Below are 25596 nucleotides of genomic sequence, written 5' to 3' on the forward strand. Positions count from 1 at the left end.
GTAGCCGTTGTGTGAAGAAACCCTTAGACAGACACGAAAGACTTGTAAATTGTATCCGCGGCGGCGCCTCAGATGACAGATGACAGGAGCGTCATACGCGGCAAAATGGCGGCCGCTCCTCAGGAATGCAAGCGCCTGCGAGGCATGAGGCAGAACACATACTTCCGATGATTTAAATCGCGGAAAAACAGCGTCGTGGAGCTCAGCACATGTTCCGCCGTAGGTGTGTGGTTTTTCCGGTCAAGAGGGCACGAAGAGACAAAGAGAAACGCTCGACGGGATCAACTCACCCCGGAGCTCAAGCGCAACACGCCATACCACAGCGGCGCGCAAGCCACGCCCCCGATTCCTGTTATTTATGAGTTCTAATATAGCACTGCATTCCACTAATGGCATCGTAAGTCAGGAAAACAGCAAAATCGCAGCTTTATCATCCTGTGTATTTGATCATGACGACCTGCATTTACAAACCAAAAGAAATCAAGTATTTAATCATTTGAAGGCAACCACGTACACTTTACCTGAAAACTTTTGATACTGGGTTTACAAAGCAAAATGTCACATCGGTCTTTCTTATTAGCATTTTCCAGCATTCACAGTTCTTCAAAGTTCGTGCTCTAGTCAAGCAATGATGCTGACCTTAATATGGTAGCTGCATGATTACAAACAAAGTGAGTTGCTGAGACATCATTACATGAAGAAAATATACCAATTGCTGAAAATTAATCTGTTTTTTAAGAGGCATAAAGTGATGAAAGTAAAGTATAGTCTTCACAATAGCTCGTGCTACCAGCACTTACTATTCTTTTAGTTATAGTATTCCATCCAAAAATTCTGTTTATGATCAAATTAGTTTGTTTATCTACATTTTCAAACGATGTTCCTGGGTATATCATTAAATCATGTTGGTTTTATCACATGCTTATTTCTTTGTATAGGAATACTTGATCTTTGTATGGATATATAGCATATTGAGAGGTTTATTTCTTTATGACATTTATTTTGTTTAAAATAAAACTTCTTCAGATAAAAAAAAATATCCTGAAAATCTTCGGACTTCAGTCTCGGCTTTTTAAGTAAAGGTTAATTTGTTCATGCTGAAAAATTGCTCTTGTATCTAATTAATTCAGAAGATTGATCACCTGGGTATAAATTTGATCATTGATGCATATATATGCGCTAAACAATATCTGATTGAACAGATTTCCACAGGGGATACACAAGGAAAGTTCAATGTTTTTTTTGAGTGTTTGTAGTGTGTTTTATTGTATTGCATTGTTTATATTACGTTGTGTTGTATTGTCTTGTATTGTATTATATTTTATTGCACTGAGTTGTATTCTAATGTAAAACGTTTGCAGCACTTCATAGCATGACATGGCTTAAACGTAAAGCCTTGTGTGGTGAGTTAAGAGACTAGCCGCCATCTTATGCGATTATAGTATAACCTGTGTGGAAAGTGCCTGGATGTTTCAGGTGTGTCATTTCAGGCATCTAGCTGATCTTCAGCCAGCAGTGAAGTGCTTGAGATGGAAAGAGCAGTGCTAGACGGTGCATACCACTTCATGTTTGTCAGGTGGAAGTGTTTTGGTGTCAGCTTGTGAGATGAGATTGCTATAGGATACCTCTCCATAGAAAGCTCTTTCAGGTGGCAGGGACTAATCACCTGATTACCTGAGATCCACGTGATTGCATAGCAATTTCAAGCTGGAAGAGAATTCTAAAGCATGGATAACTGTGCTGCACAACTTAGGGATGGCCAGAGTAGGCCCACTCTCAATCCCTCTTGAGATAAAAGGTACAGTGCTTGTGCTATAGGAAAATAGGTCCAACCATGGATGGCTGTATGGGTACTTCAGAGTACCTTAGAGGAAATACATTGAGCCACAGGTAGCCAGTGGAGAGTTTAAACATAAGGGCATTATGATCATGGATGCCCAATTGTAAAAGAGGTCTGGTGCCACTTTCAAGCTGTGCTGACGACTATGGAGAACAAAGGCATATTCTAGGTAGGTGACAGCGAAGACAACGGTGGGTTCTATCCTCAGTTTGAGAAAACCATGGTTTGAGAACACAGGATGCAAAAAAAGTGATGTATAGACCTCATGGTAAAGAAAGGAGAGTTAGTCACTTGATGTATGTCTGAAAAGGTGAGATTGGGGTTCTCAATACCACCTTTCTGCTTCAGTTCTCTAGTGGTGGTTGGCGCTGGTGCATTTTTCTGGGTAGTCAGCATCGGGATGATGCTGTCTCCCATTTTCACATGTCAAGGGTTTCTTGAGTTCACCTTGAGGAATTTCCGAGAATCTTATGATTCACTGCAAGAAACATAGGGAACAGATATTTAAGTCTGTAAAATTGTCCTTCAATCAATCAATCAATCAAGGCATTTATAGAGCGCCCTACTCACCCGGAGGGTCTCAAGGCGCTTGGGGGGGGGGGGGAGGGGTGCCGCTACTGCTCGAACTGCCAGGTCTTGAGCTTCTTCCTGAAGGAGAGGTGGTCTTGGGTCAGGCGAAGGTCGGTCGGGAGGGTGTTCCAGGTCTTGGCAGCCAGGTAGGAGAAGGACCTTCCTCCTGTTATCGCTCTTCGGATGCGGGGGACGGCGGCGAGGGCGTGGTTGGTCGATCGGAGGTGGCGTTTGGGAGCGTAGAAGTTGAGGCGGTTGTTGAGGTAGCTCGGGCCTTGGCCGTGTAGGGCTTTGTGTGCGTGGGTGAGGAGACGGAAGGTGATTCTCTTGTTGACGGGGAGCCAGTGCAGGTCTCTCAGATGTCCGGAGATGTGGCTGCGTCGGGGGATGTCGAGGATGAGTCTGGCTGAGGCGTTCTGGATCTGCTGGAGTCTCTTCTGGAGCTTGGCGGTGGTTCCGGCGTAGAGGGCTTTGCCGTAGTCCAGTCGGCTGGTGACGAGGGCCTGGGTGACCGTCTTCCTGGTCTCGGTGGGGATCCACCGGAAGATCTTGCATGCGCAGGATGTTGAAACAGGACGCGGAGACGGCATTGACTTGTCTGGTCATGGAGAGGGAGGAGTCCAGGATGAAGCCCAGGTTGCGTGCGTGGTCTGTCGGTTTGGGTGCGGTGCCCAGGGCGGGGGGCCACCAGGAGTCGTCCCAGGCGGAGGGCGAGGAGCCCAGGATGAGGACTTCCGTCTTGTCTGAGTTCAGCTTCAGGCGGCTGGTCGTCATCCACTCGGCTACGTCTTTCATCCCTTCGTGGAGGTTGGTTCCGGCGGCGGCGGGGTCGTTGGTCAGGGAGAAGATCAGCTGGGTGTCGTCGGCGTAGGAGATGATGTTGAGGTTGTGTTGGCGTGCGATGGCCGCAAGGGGGCTCATGTAGACGTTGAAGAGGGTGGGGCTGAGTGAGGAGCCCTGAGGAACGCCGCAGATGACTTCCGTGGCTGCAGATCTGAACGGTGGTAGGCGTACTCTCTGTGTCCTTCCAGCGAGGAAGGAGATGAGCCACTCCAGGGCCTTTTCCTGGATTCCGATGTTGCTGAGGCGCTGCACTAGGGTGCGGTGGCAAACAGTGTCGAACGCCGCGGAGAGGTCTAGGAGGATGAGGGCCGCTGTTTCACCGTTGTCCAGCAGGGCTCGGATGTCATCGGTGGCAGAGAGGAGGGCGGTCTTGGTGCTGTGGTTGGCTCGGAAGCCAGACTGTGAGGGGTCGAGGGATCCATTTGTCTCGAGGAAGGCGGCCAGCTGCTTGTTGACGGTCTTCTCGATGACTTTGGTTGAAACGGGAGGAGCGAGATGGGGCGGTAATTCTTGAGTTCGGTGGGGTCCGCTGTTGGCTTCTTTAGTAGAGCGCTGAGTTCGGCGTGCTTCCAGCTCTCAGGGAAGGTGGCGGTGTCAAAGGAGGTGTTGATGATGTCCGCAGGTGGGGTGCGATGACAGAGTCGGCCATGTTGAAGATGTGGTGAGGGCAGGGGTCGGTCGGAGATCCGGAGTGGATAGAGTTCATCGTGCAGATGGTGTCTTCTGTGTTGATCTGGGTCCAGGCGCTGAGGGTGGTGGTAGGGGGCGTTGGTGCGGTCGTGGGGAGCATTGTTTGTGGGCTGAAGCTGTTGTGTATGTCAGCGACCTTGTTGTGGAAGTAGGAGGCGAGGGAGTTGCAGAGATCTTGCGACGGGGTGATGTCGTTGATTCCGGCGTTGGGGTTGGAGAGCTCTTTCACAATGTTGAAGAGTTCCTTGCAGTTGTGTGCGTTGTTGTCCAGCCGGTCCTTGAATGCTGTTTTCTTGGTGGCGCGGATCAGTTGATGGTGCTTCCGGGTGGCGAGCTTGAGGGTGGTCATGTTGTCCGGTGTTGGCTCCCTTCTCCAGGCTTTCTCAAGGGCTCGGCAGTTCTTCTTCTCCTTCTCCTTTACATTATGAGGATTGTGTTAGAGGTAGGAGTTAAATAGTGGCAGAATAGCAGTGGAGTTTTTGATGAATAAATACTTTGTGACAGAAACGAGAGGACATTATTATAGGAAGCAAAATTATGGATGACTTTTTCGAGAGTTAGGACAGTACCTTACATCCCAATATTTCTAAGTCTATATCCTAATTGGTGGTCATGTGCTGTGTCATGGTTGAAGAGAGGTCCATTAATACTTATGTTTATTTTGTATTTGTACTTTCACATAGAGTGAACATGACCCAATGGCTTTAAGAGTGCTTTACCTGAGAACAGTTTGCCATTACATGCCAGAAGTATACATGAGTCGCGAGTGAAAAGTTACACATAAAAATAGGTTTAGTTACAAGGGTACATTGTTTGGATTGTAGGATCCAATAGTAAATGTTGGTGTGGTTTGAATGAGTAAGGCTCACTGTACAACAGTTTTGGTATTCTGGCCCACATAAACATGACCTTGATGATCCTGTGATAATTTATGCAAAAACATTTTGCCTTTTTCATTGAAATAAGACAAACATATGCTATAGACAAGTGGATGATGACCTTCAACTCTGAGTATATTCACCCACTACTGTGATGCTGCCCCTCTATCCTAGAATGATTAAAGAGTCAGGGTCCAGACGAGTTGTCTGCTACACTGTTAAGCTGTGGAGACTGCCTCCCAGCCCTCTGCCCATTAAGCCTGACCCCACACCACAGCTCATGGTAGTAGTGAGGAAGGACAGTAACTCCCTTCTGGTCAATAGTCGATGTCATGGCAGGTGGCACTATGGAGTGATCTGTGGCATGCCAAAGTAAGACTCGTTTTTATCAGTCTTACAGTATGTTGCTTTTCGGAAAGATCATTTAGAGATTTGTGAAATTTGCTGTTTCAATGAGTTTGAAGAGTAAGGGTCCAATTTATAGCTCTAATAGAAGCCATCTTGAGTCCGAGATTATGTCTATTACACTTAGTTTGATGTGTAAGGGAAAGCTGCAAGTGTACTTGGAGTGGTTGATTGTAGCTCTTCCTAGATGTACTGCTAATTGGAGAGTGGGATTTTCTTAAAGAATTGCAGTGGGTGCAAGGCTGCATGTATGTGTTTTTGTTGGAAAGAAGGTAAAAGAATTGCAATCTGGAGCGCAAATTAGAGCCAGGAAAATTCATTGTTGGAAGCTGCAATGGCTGGTTTTTTTATAGAAGAGAGCTGTCTGTGAGTTTTTTCTATAGAAATGAAATTGGCTTCCAGTGTGTAACAATGAACTTACGAGTGGGTGATCCTGGGGGTAGCGCACTCTGAATTGCAGAATGCTGTGCTAATTTTAAGGAAACCTTCACTTTGGCACATTGCTTGTTATGAACTGGAGGCTCTCCTCACAATTAATAGTGACATTTGAAATGACTTTTTTTGAACTTGTACACTTTGTACATAGTGTTTGGTGCTTTTACTGCCCTCAAACCTTTGGAAAACCAATTTGTCAAGCGTCAGTTTCCAGGAAGGGTGGAGGCACTAGATTAATAAGTGTAACAAAGGTGCCATATAGCTAATGGTATTAAGTGCTGTCCTTTCATCATTGTGGATTTTGAAAGTGAATTTGGAGGAAGCGCTGAGGGAGCTTTAAGGTCAAGTTTCTTTAGAAGTCCGATGATGATGTTGGTGTTCCAGGTGGCTGGCCTTTTTAGAACAGTAGGTAAGTTGAGATAGAAGCAGATATGTATTATTTTATTGAATTGTATTGTAAACAAGTGCTTGTGATGCATTGTTACTATGCAGCAATTTTACATGTGTAAGGTACAATTCTTGATAATGACTTCTTCCTATCTTGTTTGTAATGTGGTTTGAAGTTGTGAGAGGTAAAGGTGGCATATTTATCAACTGTGATCTCTGGTCAGGTTGAACTGTGCTCAGGTGAGTGCTGTCCTACACAATCTTGAAGGATTGGCAGGGCACCCTGGTTGGGGCAAGGACCCAGGTGAAAACATCCCCAAGCAGTTCTGTGCATTGGACGGCTTCCCCTAAAAAGAAAAATGACATCTGTTATTTTTCATGGAAGAATAGAGGCCCAAAATACTAAGGGGAGACTTGGCTATTATTTGAAGGGTCTATGGATAGCATTGGTGACCGAACTCAGAGTAATAATTACTTTTTGTTCGGCTCCTCCTCACCTATGACCTACATATGATTCTATATATTCAATATGTGATCAATCCCTAATCATATCTGTCCATCTGTGGTATGCATATTTGAATCACCATAAATATAGTGAAAGGGTATGACAGTGTAGCTCTGGGCATTTATCCACTAATACATGATGTTACATTTGACTTCTTTGGGGTAGATTCAGCAGTTCATATGCTCAATTGTTGTGGTGTACTTTCTTGTCAACCTCGTATACTTTCTTATATTGCGATTGAGTATACTTTATTGTAGTGTAGTTCCTATATTCCCAAAAGGCTCTGCGCATTGGAATAGTATATCCTATAGCTTTGACGTAGGACTGAGGTCTACTAGGTCTCTATCAAATATACTAGACTTAATTGTGAGTGCCAGCTAGCTAAGAGATCACTAGAAACTTTCTCAAATACACAAGAAGGGATTCGTTTCTGATAACCGCATAAACATGACAACTTTGTTTTCCAAGAATAAGAAATCTATCTCTAGAGTTGCGTAAAAAATAGATAGTTATTTCACTCAGTCAATCGTGCATGCTTCGCTTCACCAGAGGTGCAGAGAAATAGAGAGAAGGGCGTTTTCAATAAAAGGGTATTTATTTAACAGTCTTCTTTCTCATGCAAAGGAAACGAACTGCTACAATCGCAATACTTAGCATGAAGTAAACTGCGTACAGTAAAAAGAGTATTACAAAATAATATTGTAATAGCATGGTATGGTTTCTAAGCCATAAAATATAACATAAAATACATACAAAAATAAAAATTGACTAAATGTACTCAACTAGTGCTTCTAAAATACGCCTACCCCGGTGTACCTAACCTAGGTCTAGTAAGAGGGAAGAAGTAACTGAGGTTTAGCTTAAGTTTAGTATTCTTTTCCAAGTATCTCTCCAAGAATTCTCTAAGGGTCTAATCAACTCTGTACCTTGGTTTAGAATGAAGGAGCTCTTGTATCTATCTCTCAGGACCCGATTTCCCAGCAACCAACAAGGGTAGCCTGGAAACACTGGAGCTGGATTTCTCTGCAAGAGAAAAGACAGCGTCTCTCTCAGTGCGTCTGCTGAAGGGTCGGCTTCCTTCGGCACTTGATTTGACGAGCTGTGTCGTGTAGGTAGATAGTCAAACTGCTCCAAACCACTGTGTGTTTGCTTGGGCAAGTGTGGGCATATTTATACCTTAAAGGTGCAGAGATTGACGTACGGTTGGACATAATAACGTCATCAAAGTCTCAGTTCTTTGAAAACTCCTTGAGTTCTTGCATAAATCAATATTCAAGCAAGGGGAAATTCCTGACTGCTGAAGGCGGGTTTTTCCAAGAAATCGTTGTGGATTCTCTGAAATAGTGGAAGTAGCCATGCCATATTTGGACTGCATAGGCTAAGTCACAATATGGTTATCATTTCTATGCCTATATAAGGATAGGCTGATTTATACCTATATATGGGCATGAATCAGGAAGATTACACTAGGGTCCTAGATTCATATAGGACAATATGATACTTGATCAGATATTACTTTTCAACTTGCTATTTAATAGCAGGTTCCACACAAGAACGGGAAAAAAGTGAGGCTTTAGTTGATCATGGGATGGTGACAGTTTTGGGACATGCCCCTTCTAGAACCAACTGCTGGAAGAGGAAGACAAACTTGTGACCAGCCCTTGCCCATCCAGAAGGAAATGAAGAACCACAGAAAAACCTTTCCTGACCACGGAGTGAGAGGCAATTGCAATTGGCAACTCCGTAAGCCAAGAGTAAAGTGAACTGGAACTTTATCATGGAGCTGGGAAAACTATGGCATCGACAAGTGAGACATGAATACAGGGGTACGTAAGTAGACCTTATGCCCTTCTACACGCGAAGGAGGGGGCATGTAATCTCTTTATTCCTAATATTCCATACAAAGACTGAATGCAGAGTTGTATACCCCTGAGCGCAAAGTGTTATTAGATGAAGTAATATTAGGTTCACAAATCTTTATTTGTAAATTAAACGTTGTATTTTTTGGGGTGCTTCTTGTGTCTGGGGAAGTAGAGAAAATATAGATTTTTTGGGGGGGATTGTCGGGAGGGGGAATAATCCAACCGTCTATATAACTGGTACCTTTGTGACTGTTGAGCCAGGTGACCAATTTGTTTTGCATGCATTAGTCCACTCTATGGACACTTCCCTGGACGTACCTACTAATTTCTACGAATTTATATTTCACTCACATGCAGAATACACTCATTCAGGTAAGTTTGACTTTTTTTGTGAAGTGATCAGATTTTACTATCATGTGAAGAACTGCTTCGTAGTTGGGACCAGTTCATTCCAGCGCATTGGCCGCAAAGCAAGCAAAGGTTTGAATATGATGCAGAAAGATCCAATTACATTCATGTACTGACATGGGTGACAAAATACTTCTAGTTAAGATGAAATCAAGCAAATATAACAGCAGGGTGGCGCGCGAGAAATCTTTGAAGTCACCGCGCGTATTGTACAGACACCCCGGTACACCGGTAAACATCTAAAGTACACATCTGTGTTTGTTTTGACACGAGACTGTTCTAAGAAAACGATTACAAAGTGTACATTTGACAAGTGAAACTGCATACAAATGGAGAGCTTACTTTCAGCTCATACCCCACGAACCCAGGAACAGTTGAATGCTTTTGCTGGTGTGAATACCGAGGCCTTTATTTAAACATGCCATAATAAACAAGGCAATAAAAGCATCCCAAGTTACATTTGTAAGGGGATCATAGAACCTGCAAGATATACGGGGCCCTATAAAAAAGGTAAAGATTTTTACTCGGCCGCCAATGTCTTTTAACATAATGAGACTCGCGTGCAGATTACCAGCGTCCTCCAAGCGGAGGCGCCATATTCTGTTAATCTAACTTCTAAAGGCTCGTGATAAAAGCTTCAAGATGGATGCCCGCATCCCAGATTCCCATGTGACATGTCATTTGCTATTCGCTGTTATTTTTTTTAATTGCAAAGTCTGAGGAGTTTAAGTCAACATATTTCCTTGCTTGGGCCCCGCGGCCCCCGCCCCACGTCAGCCGTAGCGCGATTGATAAAATGCAAATGAACAAATCATTAACGAGTGCTGGTTATGAATCTCCCAGGCAGTTCAGGACCCTATCAAATCCTGCACCTATTACTTTGTGTGATTGATGTACTATTGTAAGTGATTGTTCCTGATCTTATTAAATCTTATTGATTTTTTCCCAGTTTCCATTTTATGCAGGACCAGGCCTGGACTATTATGAATGTTGCTCAACACTGTTAATCAAGCTTACACAGCTATTTTGATGGCAAACAATTAGAACTCGGCAGCACTGCCATGCAATTAGCTTCGGGGATGTGGACCTCGGCTCCGTAATAATGAAAGAGACCTTCTCCTTCAAGCAAGGTAATGAGATTTACAATTATGACCGCAAATAACCTCTGAAGAAAAGCAATCTGCAAACCCACATTTGCTTATCGACAAACGTGTGCCTCCTTCACAAAACTTTCCTTTTGTTCATTTTTTGGGTCACCAAAGTTGCAGTTTTTAGGGAAAATGTACATTTTGATAAGTAAAAAATGTCAGACCATGTTACCAACCAGGCACACCAACATTAACAATGTGCAATGTATCTAGATGGTGGACTAGGCTTACTAAGTACATGGAAGGATGAATGAATAGATGAGAGCAGTAATAATATGCGCCCTGAACTCGGAGTGCAACCAGTGGCTTATATTTATAGTTTCAGAAGTTCGGGGAATGGGTTCTGTGTCTCTCCTGATTCTATTCTCTACTTTAACTGCTAAAAGTGTTAAAAGATTGGGGCATTGATGCAATTTGTATTGAAGTAAAATGGATCGTTCTCATAAATTGGTCTCTGTAGCGAGATGGTGAAAAGGCCATAGTAGAAGCAGTCGTGTCATGGGCATGTTCATGGACATATACATGGAATACATATGCCCATTTAAACAGATTATTTAGAAACGTAAGGCAGGGAATTGTGTAAAAGAAAAAAGATTACAAGTAAATAGAAGTATAGATTTTGTAAAGATTGATATGCATTGAAAATATCTACACTCTATAGTACAGACATTTATGACTAACGAATCTTAAAGTAATGCTCTGAATTGGAAGATGAGGCAATGTAAATTGTGCCGGCCTTTTGACGTACTTTCCATTCACACCAGAAATGCAATGCCCATCAATTTGGAATTCCCACACAGGCCCTCATTTAGAGGAATCCACAACCAGTGTCTATAAATATCTCTACAGGAATGTTTCTCGGATTTGCCCTATGGAATTAAGGTCATTACAAGAGGGAAGGGGAAATGGAGATATAACTACCAAGTGAAGAAATCTGAATGAATATGAAAAATGAGACTGCACATATATGGTGAAATGTTGAATGGACTTCACGATTTTGCCCATATATGAACATAATTTGCATGCACTTTATGAGAGAGCTTGGCATACTGCCTGCTTACTAAAAATACACCAGTACATCACAAGAGGGGCAGCAAAGTTGTATTGCAGCACAGAAAGGCACATGCCCCAACCTCTGTGACACCTGATGCACCGAGGACAACGGGGCAGTTTCCCAACTCGGTTGCTGACAGTTACAGGCCATCAATGTCGAAAGTTCCCAGCTCACACAAATATGTTCTTAAAATACAGCATTAGGGCCACTTTTAATTTTCACATATGTACTAATAGTACTGGCCTACATCCAAGAAGAGTTATATGGAGAAGATTTCTATTGCGACAGGAGCATGGCATGCTACACAGTGTGAATTATGGGGTGTTGGGGGTTTGGATCAGAACTGACTACATTGGACCAGGATATTATGGAGCAAAGTGTGTGGTATCATCATTGGGACAGTATTATAAAGTTGTGTCAGTAGGGGGTGAGCCCACGAAGCATCACCGGCCTGCAGGAGAGAAAGGACATAGCTGGTTTAAGACCTAATAGCCAGTAATCAATAACGTCATTTAGATGTCTTAAGGCCTAAAGGGGGTGTAGATTTTCCCCAAATCCTGTTCTGCTACCTTAAATATGGTGGTGGCTGCCACTGTCCATTGAGATCAGTGGCCAAGGACAAGCCCAGGCATTCAAAGAAACAGGGTAAAATGTACTCATGTCAATGCTGTTTCTGACTAGTCTGACTGGATCCTGCTAATCAGGACCACAGTCTCTGTGCTTTCTCCCCTAAATTGGTCTGGTAAGTACTTAGGTACATCCTAGATTGGACACTGGTGTACACTTATCAGTCCCTGATATATGGCACTAAGGTACCCAGGGCATAGGTACACCAGGAGTGCCCATGGGATAAAGCATGCATTATGCCACTCATGGGAGACCACTCAATTCGCAACTACAGCCCTGCCATTGCCACCTGTGTAAGCTGGTGCTAGCACCTCTTAGAAAAGATATAGGTAGATATCTAGGGTCAGTCTACTTAAAACCTATGTCACCCCTAAGGCAGGCCTTACAATCCTGAAGGCAGGGTGCTTGGTTCTAAGTGGGAAGGTGCCCCTGCATAAGCAGGACACCCCAACAGCCCATGGAGTCAATTCTCCCGGGTTGTAAGTGAGACAGCCATGTGACATATAGAGGGGCACCGCTTCATTACGCGATGACCATCTAGAAACTGGCTGTAAAAAAACCCTATCATGTTTGGTATCAGACATGTTGGAATCATACCCCCACTCTCTAAACAGTGTGGGAGGTATGATTCCATGTACTGTAAAGCTCCTTTGGGAGGTCCTCGGTGCACCCGGTACTAGTCTTCCAGACCCGGACAGCCAGCCAGAGACATGTTTCTGCCCTCCTGCTGCTGAGCCAAGCTTGGGAAGGGGAAGGCAGAACTATAGTTATCCTGTCAAAGGGAGGTGTGGCCACCTCCCAGACAGGATTTAGTGTATTGGGACAGGGTGGGAGCGTTCGCCAGTGCCACATAGGCTGCGTGCAGGGCATACTTGGTGCCCTCCATGCATACTCCAGTTCAAACCAGTTCAGGGAGCCATTGGCTCCCGCTCTGGTGCAAACCGGGACAAAGGCAAGGGGAGTATCCTCCACCTTGTCTAGGGAGGGACCCCTCTATCATACCAACCCTTTCCTTAGGGTACTTAAGGGCTTACCTGAGGGTGGGTCCCTAGATTCATCATGGTACAAGATATGATTCTGACACCACTTCTTCCTCAACCGTCTGGGCACTCTGGACTTTGCTCTGTGCATCAAGGCTGCAACTTGGAAGACTCCTGCTGCTTCTGATCTTGTTGCCCTGCTCATCTGCTGCAACGTCTGTGCCTGTGCACAATACAGGATCCTTCCAAGGCCTGTAAGCATCAAAGACACCTTACGGTATCTCCCTTGAAGTGAAGGAGTCACTTCCATGCATCTGCAGGTACCCCAACTAAGCTGACCAGGCTGCTGATCCTGAGCTCCCATGGACTCCGAAAGGCTCAGCAACACAGGTTGTGGTTCTTCACATCCCTTGAGGCCTGCCCTGTCCTCTCACCAAGTTTGAGGCAGTATCCGTCTTCAGCGCTGCAGGAACCAAAGTCCTGTGCACCACATTGACTTGCAGTTACAAAGGCTTGTTGGCTTCCTTTCACCAAGATCTTCTGGCTCCTAGTAGCCCCAACAATTAGCGCCGGGAAACCCTCACGGGTAGCTGTTCGCGCTCTACAAGAAAAAAAAAAAAAAAAACATCAAGCACCACAAATATATTAATCCTCACCACACCTTCTTGCATCATGGGCTTGCATCTTTGGTGAGCTGCTCGAGGTCCTCCAGCGACTCCAGTGCCTCAGGCCTGTGGTTCTTCTTGAGGGTCATCTTAATTTTGTTCGGGCTCCTCTGATTGCTCGAGGTTAGTCCTGCCCCTCATGTTTGTGGTGAATCTCCTGGACCATGCTGTCCCGACATTGCATCTTCTACAACTTCCACACTGGTTGCAGTTGCCAAGGCTTGTTGGTGCTCCCGACGGACACCGGCCCCATAATTCTCAACATCCTACGTGGCACAGCTTGTATCTGGCTCCTTTTTTCTCCTCAGCATTTACTGGTCCACACAGCTGCAGTTTGAAGGACACCATTTGCTTCCCTGCAACACCTGACATTGATGGGCATTAGTCTTCCTTGCCTCCTGGTCACTCCTGAGTGGCATAGACTCTGCCCCCTCTGCTTACAGGTTCTTCACATCTTGAATCCACCTTTGGGTTCCCCGGGCACTTTCAACTTCTCCAGCAGCAGCATCTTTCTGAAGTCCTCCATTGGGTTCGACTGCGGTTTCCAACGCCACTTTCCACCTATGCACCTGGCTTCCCTGGGGCAGGTATCCTGGTTCTTAAGGTATCCACGGGTGGGTTGGCTTTCCAACCTTTTGTCTTCCATGGGGTTTCCTTCAGGGTCCGCTGGGAAGGGTCCTTATTCTTTAAAATTGCAATCACGACTTACCCCTTGACTTGAACTGATCACATGGTCGTGTTCCCACTTAGCACACAACTTCTGTGGTGCTCCTAGTTACTTACCTCGGGTGGTTTCTTGGGTCCCCAACACTTGTACCTCTTCGGGGTACAGTCTTGACTCGAGACATTGTTTGCATTCCACTTATTTAGTATATGGTTTGGCCCCCTGGTAACCGCTGTGTATTAAGTGCTACTTACCTGTTTCTAACGTAAATTATTGTGTTCATTGTATATATCTCTGGGTAGGAGATATCCTTATATGTTAGTGAGTGTCTTATAATAAATACATATTTTTATAAATTCACTGTTTGGTTCTTTTTCACTTTATATATTCTTATAAGATTATGTTGTGGTAAAACAAGCTGCTTTACACTCCTTCTGGGCTAAGCCTGAGTGCTGCTCTCCACAGCTACCACTTAGAGAGCTTTCTAAGGTTGTCTAAGAGCACTAAAATCACCATAAGGTTGTCTGGATTGGTGCAAGGTGCCCACTTACATAAGTGTTCACCATATGCCAAGCCAGCTTCTCACAATCATGAACTGAGATTGCAAAAGGCTACAATGCTCAACTACTTGTTGAACCACCACAGATCTCAGACATTGATATACTGGTGATTTCATATTCATACTCCACCAGTGGAACAACCTTGGCATGACAGAGGCAGAGAGGGAAATGGGCCCTTCAGCCTCAAATGGCTTATATAACTGAATCTTACTTAGATGAAATGAAAACACTTTTGCTTATGGTTTGGAATATATAGCAGTCAACATGAGATTGTTAAGAGTGTGGTAAGGGAATGGGAACATGTGGGTGAGTGTTAGTATTTACAGGAGTTGCTATAATATGTACGAAGCTCCAAGGGCTTGTTTGGGTAGTTGGAAAGCTGAGACATGTGAGTAGATTGCAGTTTTACTTGATCTATTAGCAACACGTGGCCAATCCACCCATGTTAGGAGACATAAAGTTCCTGCTTAGAAGTGTATAGTTTATGAAGGGATGGTTAGATACCAGAATGTGCTTTTATTTGTTGGACAGTAAAATGTCCTCGAAGGCACAATCCCGAAGATTAAAGCTTGATCATAGAAATGAGTTATACACAACACAACATTGGCACCAAAGAGGGGCATCTCCTTTTGTGGAATGTGGAAGTACTTCTGAATACGAAAATGCAGCAATCCTTTTCTTTAGGAAACGATTTCCTTATGACATTCATAAAGCCTGGATGGATAGATTGGGGCCAATACTTGATAGAAATGCGGACTTTGAATGGAACTACAATAATATGTGTTCATGGGTATTCAAAACCTCCATTGTCTGGGGAATTTCTGCAAAGTGTTGGATGCCCCACTGGGGTACACATTGATCTGGGGAGATTTCAAAGGGGTCATGAACAACAAAAGGCATAGATATACCTCAATCAGAGGCCATGACCAAGGGCCCAACTCATCTGGCATCCTTTGCGGATGCCAGAAATATATACCCTGGTGTATACAAATCAATATTTCTTTAAATAATCCTAACATGCTCATTTCTGTGTTTTCTATGTGTTATTATGCCCATTCTATTAGATAACTGAAAGAAAGACCTTCCATAAATGAAGATGGATATGTTGATTCCAATACTTGTGCTGATCTACATGCACTATGTATAACTTGAGCTTTGTAATATTCACTCACTATTTCTAATATTGAATCTTGCTTCAATGACAATGAAATTATGTTTGTTAATTTATTAGGATTTGCACATGAGAGCTTGTTAGTATTTGACAACAATCGACGCATTCTGAGCTGTGAAACATTTGCTAAGCGTACAACAAATCTCTTTGAATCTGACAACATAAGAATAATTTCTACTCATTCTAATATCTCAATAATCCCTGTTTTTGGTGAAACATTTAGGTTGCAAACATTTTTGGCTTTTGTTGCATTGCATTAATCATAAAAAAATGTGTTTACATATGAGTGATGTAACCAATGAGAATAAACATTGTGAGTTGTTCTTTTAGTAAAAAAATGCATTGAATATTGAATTTCGATTTCTTCTGTAAATTTGGACAGTGAGCTCCTTAGTTTTGTGTGCCATCGAACATCCCTCGTGTTAGACCTGGCATCCTTGGCATGGTTTCCCCTGTCATTTTGCCTCTACCTCCTGTGTTTCTGACTGGGTGCTGTATTTTGTTTTTACCAGTTTAGGTGCTCTGGGCCCTTTGCTACTGCTGATCAGTGACAACGTGCAAGTGTTCCCTATGTAAACTGTAATTCTGGTTAGTTATCCATGGACTGGTATATTTTATTTACTGGTAAGTCCATAGTAAAGTGCATTGTGTGTTCCATGGGTCTGTAAATCACATGCTACTAGTGGGCCAGCAGCACTGATTGTGCCAATCACACCAGTAGACTTTCAAATGTGTCTCAGACCTGCCACTGCAGTGTCTGTGTGGGCAGTTTTTAACTACCATGTCAACCTGGTACCACCCTCTTGCCAGGCCCTAACCTTCTATTTTCTTACAAGTATGTCACCCCTAAGGTAGGCCTAAGGAACCCCCATGGGCAGGGTGCCGTGTATGTTAAATGTAGGACAAGTCCTGGTGTGTTTTACATGTCCTGATAGTGAAATACTCTGTATTTTGTTTTTTACTATTGCAAGTACTAGATCTCCCTTAGGTAATCATTGGAGAGGGAAACAGCCTTTACAACGCAACTTTTACCACGCATTGCCTTTACATCGCAACTTTTACAACACAAACCATTACATCGCATTGCGCTGGGGGGCGCTCTAGGATAGGGAATAGATTTAATTTACTATCCAACACCTTCCCTACTATCCACGGGGACTGAAGTTGGAATAGTAAATTAAACTATTCACTATCCAGCACCCCTCAACACTATGCGTTGTAAAGGCATGCGTTGTAAAACTTGCGATGTAAAAGCATGCGTAGTAAAAGCATGCATTGTGATGTCATACATCCCATTGGAGATATCTTGTAACATTTTACAAGTGTAACTTTCAATTAAGAACAGTTAAAGATTTGGAGTTTGGGCTCTCTGAACTCAGAATTTAATAAAACAGCTTTAGTAATGATGGCTTTTAAACTGTGTTTTCAAAAATGCCAATTTTGCAATATGGACATTTTCTTGTTTAACCATCCTGTGTACCTCTGCCGTTTGTGGATTCACCATCTGGATTTAGACTGACAGCGGCTGTTTGTGCATTCACTCTAGACACTCACACAAAGAGAGCTGAGGTGTCCCTTGCATATGTTGATGAGACATCTTAGGTTCGCCTACATACACAACAGCTTCGTCGCACAGACCACGCACCCTATCACCGAACCAGCGCCCACCACCACCACCCTCTGCAATTGGACCCCGATCAGCACCGAAGACACCACTCGCACGATGAACTCCATCCACTCCGGATCACCAACCGACCCATGCCCACACCACGTCTTCAACAAAGCCGACGCCACCATCGCACCCCATCTCAGAGACACCATCAACTCCTCCTTCCACACCGCCACCTTCCCGGAGAGCTGGAAGCACGCCGAGCTGACCGCCCTCCTGAAGAAACCAACGGCGGACCCCTCCGACCTCACGAACTACTGTCCCATCTCACTCCTTCCGTTTCCGGCCAAAGTCATCGAGAAGACCGTCAACAAACAGCTTGCCGCCTTCCTCGAGACAAACGGATCCCTCGACCCCTCGCAGTCCGGATTTCGGGCCAACCACAGCACCGAGACCGCCCTCATCGCCGCCACCGACGACATCAGAACCCTGATCGACAACGGGGAAACAGCGGCCCTCATCCTCCTGGACCTCTCAGCAGCATTCGACACCGTCTGCCACCGCACCCTAGTTATGTGCCTCAGCAACGTCAGAATCCGAGAGAAAGCGCTGGAGTGGATCATCTCGCTCCTCACCGGAAGAACCCAGAGAGTCCGCCTCCCTCCGTTCAGATCCGAGGCCACCGAAGTCATCTGCGGCGTACCACAAGGATCTTCACTCAGCCCAACCCTCTTCAACGTCTACATGAGCCCCCTCGCTGCCATCGCACGCCAGCACAACCTCAACATCATCTCTTACGCCGATGACACCCAGCTCATCCTTTCCCTCACCAACGACGCCGCCACCGCCAGAGCTAACCTACACGAAGGGATGAAAGACGTCGCCGACTGGATGAGAAACAGCCGCCTTAAACTTAACTCAGACAAGACGGAAGTCCTCATCCTGGGATCATCACCCTCCGCCTGGGACGACTCCTGGTGGCCCCCGGCCCTGGGCACCGCTCCCAAACCAAAGGACCACGCACGATACCTGGGCTTCACCCTGGACTCCTCCCTATCCATGACCAGACAAGTCAACGCCGTCTCATCCTCGTGCTTCAACACCCCGCATGCTCCGCAAGATCTTCAGATGGATCCCCACGGAAACCAGGAAGACCGTCACCCAGGCACTCGTCACCAGCCGACTAGACTACGGGAATACCCTCTACGCCGGAACCGCAGCCAAACTTCAAAAAAGACTTCAACGCATCCAGAACGCCTCCGCACGACTCATCCTCGACATCCCCCGACACAGCCACATCACCGGACACCTGAGAGACCTGCACTGGCTCCCCGTCAGCAAGAGAATCACGTTCAGACTCCTCACCCACGCACACAAGGCTCTCCACAACCTGGGCCCCAAGTACCTCAACGACCGCATGACCTTCTACACGCCCACCCGCCAGCTACGATCGACCAGCCACGCACTCGCCACCGTACCACGCATCCGCATAGCCACCGCCGGAGGAAGATCCTTCTCCTACCTGGCAGCCAAGACTTGGAACTCCCTCCCCACCTACCTTCGGCGAACCCAAGACCATCTCTCCTTCAGGAAGCAGCTCAAGACCTGGCTGTACGAGCAGTAACCTACCCCTCCCCCAGCGCCTTGAGACCCTCCCGGGTGAGTAGCGCGCTATGCAAATGCCGTGATTGATCGATTGATAGGTTAGAGTATGGGAGGAGTTGTCACCAGCACCTGAATAGGCTGTGCCTGCCCTGCACAATGCTGTCTCCACCTCCTGTAGTGTGGCTGGACCACGTGGCAGAACTGGTTTTCCTGAGCAAGAGAGACTTTCGGAACAAATGGAAAAATGGTTGAAGCATGAGACCGAAAGCCCCAAACTTTAAGATTACTTCTGGACTAGGAGGAATCTGTCAAGAAGAAGAGCTGAAGAGCTGCCAGAAAGAGTACTGCCAATTGCTGTGTGTTGCTTTGCTGGGTTCGCCTGCAACTGCTGCTTCTGTCTTTGGTCAGTGAAAAGGACTGAACTTTTGCCCTGCTGTGGTATCCTGCATAACCAAGATTCCCAAGGGCCTGGAATAGAGCTTGCCTCCTGTTAAGAAGTCTCAGGGGCACAACTACTTCACCTGCAGCATCTCTGAGCTCCGCTGCTGGGAGTTCTTACCGGTCTTGTGGTGCCAAACCCTGTTCTTGGCACTTGGATGTTGTTCCTGCTGCAAAGCACTATCAAGAATTGAAGAAACCTACACAATCAATGCATCACCCTTCTTGCGGGTATATTTTCTGATGCAGCACCGCCATGCAGAAGACATTCCTGACGAACAGTCCTGTGCAACTGAAAAAATCCATGCAGCACCTGCCCAAAGTATCGCTGCACACTAAGTTCGATGCACTGCTCTCTAAAGTCCGAGACCCCTGTACCGACTCCGATGCAGGCCCAGTTGTGTGGCTACTAGAGGGTTCAAGAGGACATCGACAACGCCTTTAAAACCGAGATTCCGCAGCTCCCCATTTACACCCTTCTGGGACTCTGCAATCCACTCACATACATTTCGCTCCACTAGAGGAAAGCAGATAGCACTGGCCCTGCATGTCGCACACGGCCTACTACTGACCAACTGGGGCACAGACAAAGTCCCAGATCACAGACAATGGCTCTACCAGTTGTGGTCCTTGTTGGGCATGGAAAGGCTGTCGATGGTGATAGTATCTGATACATCATCATACACTAAAAACTGGTCCCCTTTCATTTCCATTCTGTCCAAAGAATTTAGGGAACTGAGTTACGCATCTTATGTGCAAATCCTGAGGTTACTGCCTAGCACACAAATTGAACCAGGGGCCACGCGAAAAAGCTGATTTTTATGAACTCTAGCTGCTCTGGGTACTATCAGCCCACTGGATTGAGCCTCGGTCGGAACGCAAAGGGATGGGAGCAGGAATGGGTGTTTCTCCTTCCTGGGTTATTTTTATGTTTCCTCAGGTTAATTGTTATTCATTGGCTTGCACACTGACTTGCCACGCACAGCAGAATCACAATGAGATCGCTTAGAGACGATCCCAGAGTATGACGATTTTATCAAACACTAATAATACCCTACTGTCTCTTATCACCCTTTCCTTAAATGCGGCTGGAGCCAAAGGGGTTGTAGGCGGCATGCTGTGTCACACTACTGTTATATTGCGACGACAATGTGCCATGAGCATTGATTTATCTTGAACGCATGTAGATGAACCAAACGGCTGGCCGAGATTGGGTTGTAAGCGGCTTGCTGTGTATTGTTTATCCATCTTGTCTGCCATTAAAAAATAGATTTGATCATAAAAGTGTAAGCTACCTTTGACAGTGGCACTGCAGTTTGAGAAGAGCCCTCAGGCCATTCAGTTTGGTGGAAAAATGTGAGTTACACTTTTTTAATACATTTACACTCAGATTTTGTGAATAGCCAAAAACAGTAAAGTTACTCAAAGTGCAAATACTCAAAAGTGTAAGCTCTTGTGTGAATCATGCCCACAGTTGTAGACAAGAAAACAGAACACTGAGGACATCTCCAAGTGAAACATTACGAAAACATCTTGCCATATTCTTAAAAAATCCACTGCTAAAAATATATTATATAAGTATTAAATAAACATAGAATAGATATGGCACACCCAGAGGCAGGATACTAATGACTGGTGTCGCCTTTGCATGACCCAAGTCATCGCAAGGCAATGCAAGTCTTTAACTGGGATTTACTAAGCCACACATAGTCACTTGTTTGGCTTAGCATGGTTTAGTAAATACAAAGTGATGCAGGTCAGTGCATAGTGCTGCCTTGTATTACTTTGGAACAGCGAGGTTTTACATGGGTGGGGAGTGGGTATTCTCATGAATCTATCCATGTATTTTGATGCAGAGCCAGATTTACAAAGTCTTGTAAATCTGGGTTTGCGCCAAAATGGTGCACCTACCCCATAGAGGCATATGAGGAGAAATGCATTTATTGCTCCTTGTTAATTCCTCTTTTCATGTGAGCTGTATTCTGCAGCACACATAGAAAGAGGACTATGTCAAGCTGGGGGTGGGCGCCTCCATGTCATCTTTGTTGACCTTTGGTGGGCTTTTGTTCTAAATCCCAGGAAAGGCCTGTGGGCAGTTCTAACAAACATGAGGGTTTCGAAATTACTGATTGATGTGTTCTGGAGGCTTCACCTGGATATCTATGTGCAGGTCAGGTGTGGTGCTGCTGCAAACATGACAGATCCCACTACTGTGTCCCAGTTGGTGAGAATGGGGTGTGTCTTAGCCCCTATTTTGTTCTTGTTATACATGAATGACCTGGGAACCGCATAAGAGCCATGTGAGCATGATGTCCTATGTTTGGCAAACAGGAAGGTCCCGGTGCTCCAGTTTGTGGACCATACCTTACAGATCTAGAAATCCCCAATGAACATCCAAAATGTGCTGGATCATTTTGGTGCCTTTGTAAAGCAGGGAGGGGTGGAGATCAACCTGAACAAAACAAAATATATAGTATTGTTTCCTTGCCAGATGGAGACCTCTAGCAATAACATTTGTGAAGATGGTGCTAAAGTGGGATAAGATATTTATTGATGTTTTGGCTTTCCAAATCCAAAATTCACCATCAATTGTGGCAGAAACCCTTGATATTTTAGTAAGCCAATATTATGAGTATCTACCCAAGATTCTAGATGACCTGGCCCCTCGCCAGTTAAGACTGGAGAAAAAACTGAAGGTCCAAGAACCGTGGTTTAAAGAAGAATTGGACAAACGGAGGCTAATATTTTGAAGACTAGAATGTACTAACACCAAGATTCATCTTCTAGTGAATTGAGTATATTGAACAATGCCTTTAAGAAGGTGCTAAAAATGATTAAACATCTTATTTTCATAGAAAATCATTGCAGTGCTAAATATCTCATAGGGTGTTTTGTCCATTATAAAAGAGCTTAACGAAATTACTATTCTGCTCAAGATTCTAGCGCTGTAGCTGATTGCAACCAATTTGCAGTTCACTTTTAGCAAAAACTGTCAAAATGTGAACTTTTTTAGGTTATCGGAAAATCATTTGGTGGCTTTGATTGATTCATAGGTGTTATAGAGGTTTTCTTGAAAGATTAACAATGCTACTCATTAGTACAGACTAGTAAATCAGACGGGAGCTGATATTCTCCCAGCCAGCTGCATAAGAACTACTATTGGCATTATTCACCTACGTGAAAGCACTCATGAATCCCTCTTTAAACACAGGCAGTATATCAAGAAATATGAAAAAAGCTTAAATTATGCCTCCTCTCTTAATTCTTTTTTTTTCAAAACCTGACACTTGTAATTATTTGGGAATTATAGGCCTGTAATCAGGTGCAATATGTAACCAAACTCCTTAAACGTGTCGTATTTGATCAAATTTGACAGATAATCGAATGTAAAAACATATTGCACCAAGTGCCAGCTGATTCTTACACTGGTTTTAGCAGCAACACTGTAGTGACTGCTACTCTAGATAATCTCTGACATTGTTCTGATTTGTATATACCTGCTGCCTCAATTCTATTGGATCTTTCAGCAGCATTTTATATGGGAGACCCTCATCAGCTCATGTTGAAATGCCTAATATTAAAAATATTGCACTTGTATAGTTCCGAATTTTTTGGGGAGCATGTTTATGCATTTTTTGAGTTCTGGATGTCACTAGATCAGCTCAAACTCAGTGGAGGAAAAACTGAGATTCATGGTCTTTTTAGGGCTTCATTGGTTTGGAATATTCCTTTTCGGCTTTCTTCTGTTCAATGCATAAAAAGTTGTGCATCAACATCGACATGCAACTCACCATGTCTAAACATGTCAAATCTTTGGTACGAAGTTGGTTGCATCATTTAAATACTTTAAAATCATCATAGATCTTTTTCCCAACTACAAAAAATTGAAGTTCCAAATACTTATGCTTTGTTGCCTACTGTAGTGCTATTTATACCGGCTTTTCCTGCCAAATCAGTGAGCAAACTGAATCTTGTACAAAACTCAGCGGCAAGTCTACTTCTGAATATGAAAATATTGTATTTAATTTCATCTACGTTAGTTAATTGCTACTGATCACTGGTGAAACAGGCAGTAAAAACTGCTTTGCCCGGTCCTCAATGCTTTTCAGGATGGTGGTTCAAAACCTTTATCCCGGAGCTTCTTGTTGTACAAACCGAGTAGCCAAATAAGCTCAGCAATAGCTTGCCTAACTAATGCCCCTATGTCTGCTAGGTTACTCTGAGAGACAGAGCTTTCTAGGTGGCTGTAGGAAAATTATGGCATACCCTATCCAAATGACTACAGGCAGAGTCCTCCCTAGTAAGATGTAGGACATTTGAAAAACAAGGCTTTTCACAATGCTTTAACCTTTCATTTACATTTTTTCATGTGTGAAACAAATGCTTTTTTCATCTTTTCTCTGGATTTCGGCGGACCAAGATATTTTTATGTGAGCGATCAAATAAATAAAAAGGAATTAGGCGTAGAACCTTCACTGAGGATCCCAAAGTGATTAATCTTAAAAGCGTAAACCATGATTTCAGCCAAGTCCTGACCACTCCTCGACAGACTTTTGCAGACCAATTAAATCATATATGATTTAGCAGAGATCGTATGTTTTTGTGTAACCCAATGGGTGTTGCAGGGTGGTACTTGCTAGAGTGTAATCTTACTTTCATGTTCTTCTATGCACCTATAGATCTTCCTAGGGTTCTGTCAACAAATGATTGTCCACTGAGGCATGCCATCCTATTGAGAATATATTTACAGCTAGATGAAATTAAATATAAAATATTATATGCTTTTGGGGGACAGTGGCTTGGAAAGGTATCTCTTGATTGCAATCTTCTAAAACCAAATCACACTTAAATAGATGCTGATACCTCTACTACTTATTTTTTTTAAACAACAGGCAAGGTTTCACAGAATGTAAGTAAGTGAAAAGGGGCTATTTTCTTTCTGATAATTGTTTAGTCTGAAAAAGTTCAACAATCATGAGATACAATATGTAAAGAGAGTGTAATGGGACAGAGAGGATCTTTGTACCAGAAACTCAGACTTATTTGCCTGACACCACTGACTACGGTAGGGTGTTAAAATATCGATAACAAAATATAGCTGACATAAATATCGTTGCAAAAATATCGTTTACAAAAATATCGACACCCTATACTTAAACAGGTAAGTACATAAATATCGACTCCAAAATATCGTTGTAATTAATATAGATGTAAAAAATATCGACTTTTTAAAATAATTAAAATTACATTAAATAATAAATAAATATAAGTACTATTAACAAAATACATTACATTACTTTTATTTTTTAACTATTTCAAACAAATTTACTACACTTTTTAATTATAAAATTAATAAATGTGGACATATAAATTAATTTTACACATTACTTTATATAACAACAATAATACATATATATAATTAAAATACCCCTTTACCCAAAAACCCAAAACTGACCCTGAACCCTAAAAATATCCCTTTACCCAAAAACTGAAAACTGACCCTGAACCCTAAAAATACCCCTTTACCCAAAAACTGAAAACTGACCCTGAACCCTAAAAATACCCCTTTACCCAAAAACTAAAAACTGACCCTGAACCCTAAAAATACCCCTTTACCCAAAAACTAAAAACTGACCCTGAACTCTAAAAATACCCCTTTACCCAAAAACTGAAAACTGACCCTGAACCCTAAAAATACCCCTTTACCCAAAAACTGAAAACTGACCCTGAACCCTAAAAATACCCCTTTACCCAAAAACTGAAAACTGACCCTGAAAATACCCCTAAAGATACGTGCGCTATATATATTGCAATACATTTACATCCTCTAAATCCAACGCAACGCTTTCCCTACTGTTGCACAGACTGGAGTGGGAATAGTAAACTGGTAGTCCTCCTGATTTCAACCCTTTCCCTTCTTCAGACTGTAAATGTATTGCAATTTATATAGCGCACGTATCACCCGCAGGCATCAAGGTGCTTGCCTTGGGAACCCGTCCTGGTATTCCCCTGTGAGATAACCCCAGCAGGGTATCCACAAGGTGAAAGCCAGGCATCCCGCCGCGAGGGGCCGTAGTGGAGATTAAGCAAGCTATTGCCCAGAGTCACAGAGTGTGAACCCGTGAGTCGAGTAGGCACCGGAACGAGAATTATCGAGTCCGTGGAATTTTTGAGCCCAAGACCCGCCGAGGCGGGGAATTGAACCCTGGTCCAGGACCGATCTCAGCTTCCAGGTCTGCCGCCTCTAACCCC

The sequence above is a fragment of the Lissotriton vulgaris genome, chromosome 4_1 (genome assembly GCF_964263255.1).
Source record: "Lissotriton vulgaris chromosome 4_1, aLisVul1.2, whole genome shotgun sequence".
NCBI classification, from domain to species: domain Eukaryota; kingdom Metazoa; phylum Chordata; class Amphibia; order Caudata; family Salamandridae; genus Lissotriton; species Lissotriton vulgaris.